Source organism: Chiroxiphia lanceolata, chromosome 6, assembly GCF_009829145.1.
Source record: "Chiroxiphia lanceolata isolate bChiLan1 chromosome 6, bChiLan1.pri, whole genome shotgun sequence".
In the NCBI taxonomy this organism is placed as follows: Eukaryota; Metazoa; Chordata; class Aves; order Passeriformes; family Pipridae; genus Chiroxiphia; species Chiroxiphia lanceolata.
In genome coordinates, this window is record NC_045642.1 from 13,537,452 (window position 1) to 13,544,344 (window position 6,893).

Here is a 6,893-nt window from a genome sequence, read left to right on the forward strand (position 1 = left end):
ATTTGTATTTGGGTCTGCCAGTTGGCCTAGAAGTGAAAATGAGTATTAGTTTTGACATAAAGACTGTAGTGTTCACAGATAAAAAACCATTCAATCAAAATCAAGAATATCCTTGAGAATTACTGTCTTGAATGGAACATGCCTGATAACTGGCCAGATAATTCTATTAGCCAAAACTGCAGAAGATATTTCCCAACTGTTTATTCAAAAACTGATTCTGCATTCCTCATACAACATCCTAAAGTCATGATTTTTGGTTGCAGTCTCTATAAAATCCTGAAAAAGTGGGAGGAAAAAATGGTGCCACACATGAAACCTATGTAGATGCCAACAAATTGTTAATTTGTGTCCATTAGATTTCCACATGCCTTTAGAGGACTTAATTTTCCCCACATGGTATTCCACTTTTCCACAAGCAGTAAACGAGTTTCAAACTAATTTGAACTATCTTGAGAACTATAAGTAAATTCTGAAAAATCATTGGGTAACAAAAGCAGCATATGCATCTGATGTCCCACAGAGGCATCCTCTCAAAGGCTTTTTAGGAAAACACACATGTTCAGTCATCACTGGTTACAAGATGGAAATGTGGGCTTGGATGTGCCTATAACACATGGCTTCCAGGGGAACAATGTCACTCTTAAGTTATTCTTCTTCCCTACACATCCTCTTCTCAACCTGACTGCAGCCCAGCAGAAGGGAGTACCAGAGGGGATTCTGCAACTTCTGGAAAAGGAAGGTAGTTTTGAGCTGCTTCTGTGACTACGCAAAGACTGATCCCCGGGAACCTTGTATTTCCTTTGTCTTCTCACCCTCCCATCATCTAAGTCTGACAAGACTCAGCCCAAAATTAAATATGAGAGGAGAAATAAAGAGACGGAAAAAGACAGAAAGAAGTTACCAAAAAATCAAAGGGGAGGAATAAACATTGACAAATGAATTCAGTACAGTCAGGAAACACGTGTGTTAGGCAAGCATCCCTTAAGGAGTTATTCTTGTAGCTCCTGGTCAGAATATGTATTTTGTGATGGCAATTTCTAAATTTTTCACTTAATAAAAAAGGTAAGTAATTGCATAATATGTCAAGGCACAATCCTGTGCTGTCCTCAGGCACTCATACTCCTGGACTGGGTGCTTTTCTCTTTCTTGAATTATTTTTAACAGTGAGCTGTATTTTAAATGCGTTTCATGTTTTATACTACAGTTTGCACTCTCTTTTAGGTTACAAACTTCAGGAGAAGTTGTATAGCCAAAGGGTTTTTTCAGAAATTCAAACTAACATATTTTGCCCATGAAGAATGCATTCACATTTTCTTGAACTATTTAATTACAATAAAATCCTATATCATTAGAGTATAAACTTTAATGTATTTGTACCGGTAAGGAATACTAGAAAAGGAAGACAGTAGAACATTGTGTAATGCTTAGAGGAGTGTTTGAAAGCTTTTAAGTTAAGCATCATTTAAAACAGATTTTAATTAAGGATTTTTCTTTTTTTATTGCATATTAAGGTCTCTAAGAGCATAACTTCCATAAATAGTCAAGAATAAACTACATTCAGACCTACATATAAGCACATTTCTTGGCACAGACAAATGAAAACTGTGATTGCTGACATCTCTTTGAAGGAAGATTTTCTTTTTTTTTTTCATCCCAGCCCTTGTTTTATTTATATGGCTCTGCACACTTTTTTATTTTTAATTATCCTAAGGAAAAGAAGGGGTTGAGGGAAAGAGATCTTTGTTTTCCAACTGAGACAGTGAAATACATTCCAAAGCTGCTTTTGTTTTTAATTTACAGAAGCCCTCATGTCTAATCTACTAAGCCAACAAATAATCTGTTTGCCAGGTTTTACATGAGAGACGTGAAAAGTGCATACAATTGCTGACTTTATTCTTTTTTAGGATACAGATTTGTTCTCTGCCATAAACTTGAAAAGCTCCTTTTGGAGAACTTTCCACAATTAATTTATTTTTAACTATGCATTTTGTTTCCCAGGAGGTATTTCATTTTTACCCATTTACTTCGGTATCTTTAGCTCTACTTCTTAATAACAACAAAATGAGTGTGTTTCCCTATCTGAAAGATAACTAGGTCTGTATCCTTATTCATACACAGAAAAAAAATACTTTTTTATCCTTCTGTTCTTTTAGAATAATCCTATAGCCTACACTTCTTAATATTTAAGGTGAGTCTCAGTATTTAAAATCTTAATGGGTATCCTGAGATCCACCAAAAAATTTCAGGACAGCAACAGCAAACCATAGTGTCTCTATACTGCTGTAAATGTCTTCTGGGAAATTCATGTATTCTGGCAAGACAGAAGCAATATTTTGAAGTGAGATTTTTGGATGGTATGATCTACAGTGAGGAAATTTCTTCTGATATGGAGCAGTGCACCACCACATTTTGTTTACTTCCCTCTTCTCCATTCTGGTACATCTGCCCCTCTAGACAACTATAAATCTGGCACAGTTGTATCAATGAACTTGAAGGATGCAAAGAGCACTACAGAACTACCTGCCAGCTTCCCCAAAACTGAGTTTTGCTGGGATTTTCCCAGGAAAGGCCAGGTCTCAGAATTCATTGAGTTCCTCCAGAGATGCTCCCTCTCCTGCTCTTAAAGAACACAGGGCTTGAACTACACTGAAATTAATAACACAGTTCAGTTCTTTTCTTAAAAATGGCTCACTTATTGATGCCTTGATTAAGGGTATTTAAACTTTCCTTAGAAGCAGAACTTATATTTAAAAAGGGATAAAGATGAAAAATGTTCCAGACAAAGTCTTCTGCTTCAAGATGTGCATCTTACCATATAGTTGCTCCATCTACAGGTGGAGCTACCAATGTTTTCCACTTCATGTGGAAACAATATCTGAGGCCACCTCTTAGTTACACTACACATGTGAACAAGAATTTTGGAAAAGTGCAGAAGTATTACTAAGAATTCATTGGTACATCTTACATCCATGTTGTTTGTAACTATATATAAAGAAGGATGTTCTGAGTCCCAGCCCTTGGGAAGCAGTCAGTAATTTACATCAACTAGAAAAAAAGGCATTCACGGACTATCAGCTGTAGGTAAAAGGCTTTGGCCACAGATCTTACTACAGAATTGTGGTTGTAACCAAATACAGCACTCTTTAGCTCAAACCAAATAAAATTTAAGTATTTCTTTAAATTTCTTTGAAGATGCACTAGTAAATACAACTTCACAGGTAGGCATTGATTTTAGATGCATTACAGATTACGCATTTATTTATATGGCCATGATTATCATTTCATTCAAGAGGCTTATTTTATCAAATACCTTTCATCTATTTAATTCATATTGAGTTCTCTATTACTATACAAGTCAGCCAACTCTCACACTAGTCAGAAAATAAAGAGGTAATCTCTGCTAGGAATTTTTGAATTTAGACTTTCATAATTTTATTTTAACCATGACAACAGATTCAGGTTTTCAGATTGTTAACCAATATCTTGACAAAAAAACACCCCACAATCCAGAATCAAAATTTATTCTTAATTCATCTACTTAAAATACACTTACTAATCACTTCTACTCAAATAAATTTATAATCTGTATTCACTGGGTCCTTCTTGCAGAACCATCAGTGCTTCTTCACAAAGTAATTCCGTTCTAAAATCTCCACCTCTCAAATACCTCCCTCAACTCTCTTGACTGAAATAAGAAGATGTAAATTCCTGCTGAGGCTCACATTTTTGTTATAGAGGAAAACCACTATTGAAAGTAATTTGCACCTAGGACAGCATAGAGTCAGAATGTGAGCTTAGGTATCCACCTCCTTTATTCTATGTAGTTTACCTCCATAGTAGAGCAGCCTCCAACAATGCTGATGGCTCTGGTAGAACGAGAAATGTGCAAAAAATTCTCGTAATGAAGGAGAACTGTGGCACAGGGAGAGCCAAGCTATAGGTTTAAACAACATAAACACATGACGTTGCCACCATTTCCCATCAGTACTATAAATTAGAAAACTGGTATTGTCCTGCAGTTCCTTTGCATTACATCTTTCAGCCAAAGTAGTTTAGTAAAATTAGATGAAATTATTTAAAAAAAAATCGTTTGCAGAAAAAAATTAGTTTTCTATCACACACTGTCACTAATGATGCATTTGACAGTACTGAGCAGCTCCCAGGCCATGTTTATATTCAAAGATAGTTTAAAAAAGTAATGCTGCCTCCCTCCTCCTGCCCACAGCTCCCAGTCAGGGAACTGTGCCTTTCATTTAAATTTTTTTTTCTGTCCCCTGCCTTTACATACCCCTTGAGGCACATGTTCTCAAAAGTGAGAACCACTCAAATATAGTTTACATTACCCCACAGAACACTATAAAGAGGCAAAAAAATTGTCAGGCAAGGTGACAAGATTCACACCAAAAATCATTTTGTAAACTCTCTGGGATGTTGTCACAACAAACCCAGAGGAAAAATTTTACTGCCTCAGCAGCCAATAATGGAGAAGGTGACAGAAGAGCAGAAAGGGAAAACGGAGACTCCCACATGCACTTGGGAAGCCTTTCAGATCCTCAGCTTTATCTATACTTAGGCTGCTAGATGATTTATGAACACTAGTCTCTATTGCCACTGCAACTATTCACTTCAATTCTGCATGTTCCTTGATTGGTTAGTTACATTTTCACAGATGCTATCATCACACTTTAACTGTAATAATCAAGTTTGAATTGTGCTTTTACTATACTATGCTGCCAGCAAGATTTCTATACTGAGATGTCCAATGCTGACGAATAGTGCAAATGCCTGAAATCAAGCTTAGAAATTCCTTTCTTACAATGTTTCTTAACAGAGTGCTTCTTTGTAGGGAGTGATTTTTCCCAAAACCTGATGAGAAGGAACATGATGGAAAGAATGAGTGCCCATCAAAGTGGTAAATTAGGGTATGGGCAGACAACTGCAAACTAGAGTTAGCTCAGCTCAACAATTTTCCACTTACTAGCTGAACTATATTAATGGATCACAATACACTTCTGATTCACTGCAACTGCAAAGGAAAGTAGATTATTTTAAACAAGTTACTAGTTTGAATCATGGCATTCTAATATGTAAAACCACTTACCTTGGAATTACAGTCAGTTAGAAGTACACACACACAAACAATTAGCAGCGACTCCTTAAGCTGTGAAAGCTCAATTACTTGCCTTATCCGTTCTCTAAATTTCTACACCATTCATTGCAACCAGTGCTGGACCATAACTTCCACTATTCTGAAAGCACTGACAGTTCTCCTGTGTGCTTTACACAAATACTAATATAATACTAAATTTTCAGCTCTAAGTTGACATCCACCAGAGTCCTCCATGCTGCTCTCACCTGCTGTTTATCCTTCCACGTTTTCAAATGCTGATTTCTCCTCTAAAAGCTATAATGCAAAAAACTGGTCCAAGAAGCTCATGGTTCTGCACAGACTGTTACATGTTCAAGATCACCAGCACGAAGTTTCTGAGGATCCTATTCCCCTGTGTGAAAACTCATCCTGACCAAGTCAAAGAGGTGTCCCATCTTGACTTAGACTGAAACTCCCAGATTCTGAATATGAATAAATGTTTATGAATTACTACACTGAGTAACATCAAAGGGCCTAAAAAGTAAGCAAATGAGGCACATACTGTACAACACATCATAAGGCAAACAATATAAACTAAACAATATAAGCTGAAGGATTGGTCATATTCTCGCAAATATTTTCCTCATTTTAAAATCAGAATTGTTGCTGCTTTTTTAATCTTATGAAAGTTTTTGGGGCATGGTGCTCTGTGACACTTAAAGGGAAGACAACTCTTTTTTTAGCTCAGATCAGAATGGCACTGCTGTGCAACCACTTTGTGGCCCATGTGAAAACATTAAGCAAGGCACCGAGAAATCAGTCTTCCTGATTTTTACACACCATTCTCATCAACAAAAGCATCTGGAGCTAGTCTGGTACAAAACACACTAACAGGGAGATCACTCTGCCAATGTGGCACTAACTAAGTAGTTCTGTATTGCATTTGTTTCAGAGCTCACAAAAAAATCCCAAGCAAATAAACAAAAATCTCTACACTTAAATTCCTCTTCCCTCACCCTCAGTTACCAGGCATCACTAGTACCATTACAATTGCTCAGCAAATTAGGTCACTGAAAAGATCTTGCTTAAAATAGGTGGATTAAGATGGAAATGCAACATTTGCTTTATTTTCTTCTTTAACTGAGGACCAATCCAACTTGCAGCATGGTCACACAAAGATGCATTGACATGGCTTCACTAAGGGCAAATTGTCCCTGACCAATCTGGCAACCACCTGTGAAGGGATGATGACAACAGATGACAAGCAAAGACTGACTGATATCGTCTACCTATACTTCTGAAAAGCATTTGACATGGTCATACACATCAGCCTTATCTCCAAATTGGAGAGACATGGATTATTCAGTGGATAAGGGACTGGTTAGATGGACGCTTCCCAAGAGTTGTGGTCAATGACTCTACATTCAGGTAGAGGCCGGTGATGAGTGGTGTCCCCCAGGCCTTTATCTTGTGACTTGTGCTCTTTAATATCTTTATCAATGACACAGACAGTGGGATTGAGGACATCCTCAGCAAGTTTGAAGATGACAAGAACATGACCAGTGCTGTTGATACAGCAGAGGGAAGGGATGCCGTCCAGAGGGACCTGCACAAACTTGAGAAGTGGACCCATGGGAAACAAGTGAGGTTCAACAAGTCCAAGTGCAAGGTGCTGTACCAGGGTCAGGACAGTTCCAAACATGAGTACAGACTGGGAGATTAATTCGTTTAGAGAAGCCCTGTGGAGAAGGACCGGGAGGAGCTGGTGTATGAAAAGATGGACATAAGCCAGCACTGGCAGTCC